The following is a 3,475-nucleotide window of genomic DNA, read 5'->3' as shown; positions in this document are numbered from 1 at the left end:
GTGGTGGTGGTGGTGGTGGTGGTGGTGGTGGTGGTGGTGGTGGTGGTGGTGCACACCTTTAATCCCAGCACTCAGGAGGCAGAGGCAGGCGGATCTCTGTGAGTTTGAGGCCAGCCTGGTCTATAGAGTGAGTTCCAGGAAAGGCGCAAAGCTACACAGAGAAACCCTGTCTCGAAAAACCAAAAAAAAAAAAAAAAAAAAAAAAGAAAGAAAGAAAGAAAAAAAAAGAAACTGGTTAGTCTTGAGGGTCTATCTCGTCAGGGTATTGGAAGGCTAGCTTGATGGAGCCTTTGTATTCCCAGATCCCCACGTTGATAGGTCCAGTCACACTCAGTTTTGTTCATGGAGGTGATCTGCATGGGCTTGAGTGATGGCCAGATCCGTTCTTTTGTATCTGGGGTCAGGGTTGAGGTGAAAATATTAAGTAAGTGATCAATCTGGGTGAGCCAGAGGAATTTTTTTTCTCTATTTTATAGGGTTTTTGGAAATTAATCCCAACATTGTTTGGATCTGGCTCCTGTATGAAAGGAAGAACAGGACATGAGCCCTGATGGGACCCTTGGGCCTACCAGCTCTCAGGGGAAGCGTGTGGGCTGGGGAATTTTAGGAAGTGTGTTGTCTGTGAGATTGAGTAAAAGGAGGGAGTGGTGGATGGAGTCTGGGGGAGATTAATTGAGACAAGGAAGTCACGGGAGAGGCAGACATGCAGTCAGCAAGGGGAGACAGTTGGTGAGGGAGTTGAATCAGGGGTATACTGGATGATGTAGCGAAGTTGGGGTGCAGTGGGTGGGGGTTCATCAGTAGGATCAAGGTCAGAGAAAGTGGAAGGGGGACTGGAAGATGTCTGGGATTGGAGGGGGGTCTATGGAGAAGGGTTTGATATATGGCACTTTTGGGGGCAGAAAGGAGGGCATTCTCAGAGGTACAGCAAGCCCGTACACAGGAACTTCAGACTGTTTACCATGCTGGCTCATAGAGGCGTCTGAGAATCTGAAAATCCCAAGTACCACATTCAGGTCATGTGTTTTCATTGTGCAGTTTGTATTGGGCCCAGACCTCAGTTAGCAGGTGTACCAAAGGCCAGTTAGACCTAATGCCTTGAGGTTTGCTTCTTAGCAAACCAAAGGCATGTCTTTGTGTGTATGATGAAAGGTTTCTGTACCCCAATATTGGGCTTCTCCGTTGATGCAGTAAATTATGGGGGTCCAGCCCCTCGATAATCCCCTCTCAGGGTCCGGGAAGAATCTACAACCAGCTGATAATTAATCTTTGAAGAAAAGAAATGAATCTACGTACACAAAACTCCTTAGTCCATATACTTTATTATTTTGTGTCGGTTCTCTCAATAAGCTTATATTCTGCTCTCATTTTTAGCTCCTTTCTTGCCCAATTTCTCCTTACATTTATCTGTTGTCCCCTCTAAGTTCTATTTTAATTCCTTTTTTTTAGTTCTGCCCTTTCTAGGTTCTCATCCATCGAGTTCTTTCCCATATCAGCTCCTCTCCCATCTCCTTCTCTCTCATCTTGTTCTTCCCCATCTCAGTTTGTTCCTCTCAAGTTCTTACCCATATAGTTCTTCCATTCTCTTTTCTCTTCTCTGTCCTCCAGTGCCCTGGAAGTCCTGTATATATACACTTACATGCAGTATTCCCTTAGCAGTGCAAAGCCAGGCTTCCAGGGTCAAGTGGAGGGGTGATAAGAATCACATAGAGGGGCAATAACCGTTAATTATCATTTGCAACCCCAAAGGGAAGTGACCAGTGGGGAAATGAATTAACTAAAGGCTAAATTCGGGTAATATCTAAGAAGCGGAATCTCCCCCCCCCCCCCCCCCAGACAGGGTTTCTCTGTGTAGCTTTGTGCCTTTCCTGGAGCTCACTTGGTAGCCCAGGCTGGCCTCGAACTCACAGAGATCCGTCTGGCTCTGCCTCCCGAGTGCTGGGATTAAAGGCGTGAGCCACCACCATCCAGCCTAAAGATCTGAACATGTACTAAGCTGTTTGTATAACCCTCATAGCTCCTGGTTTCATTTTATTAGATTATGATTTCATCCAAGGCATCTCCAGAGGCAGTTCATTTATCTCCTATCAAAAGAGGAGCAGGGTGGGGTAATTTCTTCAACCTCCTTTCAACTTTTTGAGACAAGCATCTCCATGTAACCCAGGCTGGCCTTGAACTCGGAGATCCACCCGCCGCTGATAGGATTAAAGGCATCTGCCACCCGGCCGGGCTTTTAGCAACTATTTGAGATAGAACTAGAGAGCCACCAAAATGGTACAGAGGGTTTGTGTAGGGCCAATGCGAAGACAGTTAACAACTTACCCCTCCTGCACGCTCGGATACGCCTTGCCCTCCCCGCGTTGGCTCTTGGGAAGCTCACACTCCCATCTCTCTCTAATTCTCCCGGATGTAAGCTCCCATTTAAATAATCTTTACTAAAACCTTCGACTCTGCTTCATAAACGGGCTCCTCCTAAAACTCTGAGCACGGAAGCCACGAACTCGTGTGGCCCCGTGCAGGTCTTGGGGAACACTCCTCGGGGATAGTGAGGTAGCAGCCGGCACAGCGGCATCTCTGACCCCGCACAGCTGACAGAACAAACCCGATCCATTTGGTTCCCACCTAGCGAGGTCTCTGTATGTCCCAAGTTAACCGTTCCGGTCCTAGCCACCTCCCACGGGCCGGCTCCGCACGCTTTTTCGAGAGGTGCAAACCCTTGCAGCGTGGACAGGGCTCAGCGGGCTCCCGCGCACGCGTAGCACGCGCGCCCCGCGGCTCCCTGGACTGGCCGGCCGGCGCGCCGTCTTACGTCATGAACACGGCGCCGCCGCAGCGGAAGGCCCGGGGGCCCTGGGCTGCGTGCGGCGCGCCCCGGGGAGGACCCGGCGGGCGCCTGCACCTCGGCCGCGCGGCCCCGGAGTGCCTCGGAAAGCCCGGCCGACGCCGGCAGGGCGCGCGTGGGGCTGTGGGGTCTCGGAGCCGGGCGGCAGCATGGGGGGCATGGCACGGCAGAGGGCTCGGCGCGGGCGGGCGCCCGGCACGGCTGCCCGGCGCGGGCGTCCCGGCGATGTGTGGCGCTGAAGCGGCAGTGGGAGCGGCGCGGCGGCGGCGGCGGCGGGCTCGGCTTCGGCTTCGCGGCGGTGCGGGCAGCGGCGGCGGCGGCGGCGGGCGCACGCCCCTTCTCAGGACCTGGCGAGCCCGGGCCTAAGCGGCGGCCCCTCCAACCCCCCGCACGGCGCTCCCGGCCGGGCCCCTCCCCGTCTCGCCCTGCCCCGGGAGCCTGCCTCCCCGGCCGGGGATGAGGCCGGGAAGCGGCTGCGCGGGGCCCAGCACAAAGCCTTGTCCCCAGGGGCCGCCGCCGCTGCCGCCGCCGCCGCCCCCGCCAGCCTAGAGCCGCCCGTGGAAGCCGAGCCGGCACCCGGGCCCTCATCCCCTCCGGTCCCCAGGGGCGGGCACTGCCCGTCTCCCCGAGGCC

Source organism: Peromyscus maniculatus, chromosome 23 (genome assembly GCF_049852395.1).
Source record: "Peromyscus maniculatus bairdii isolate BWxNUB_F1_BW_parent chromosome 23, HU_Pman_BW_mat_3.1, whole genome shotgun sequence".
Taxonomy (NCBI): domain Eukaryota; kingdom Metazoa; phylum Chordata; class Mammalia; order Rodentia; family Cricetidae; genus Peromyscus; species Peromyscus maniculatus.
This window is presented reverse-complemented; position numbering follows the sequence as displayed.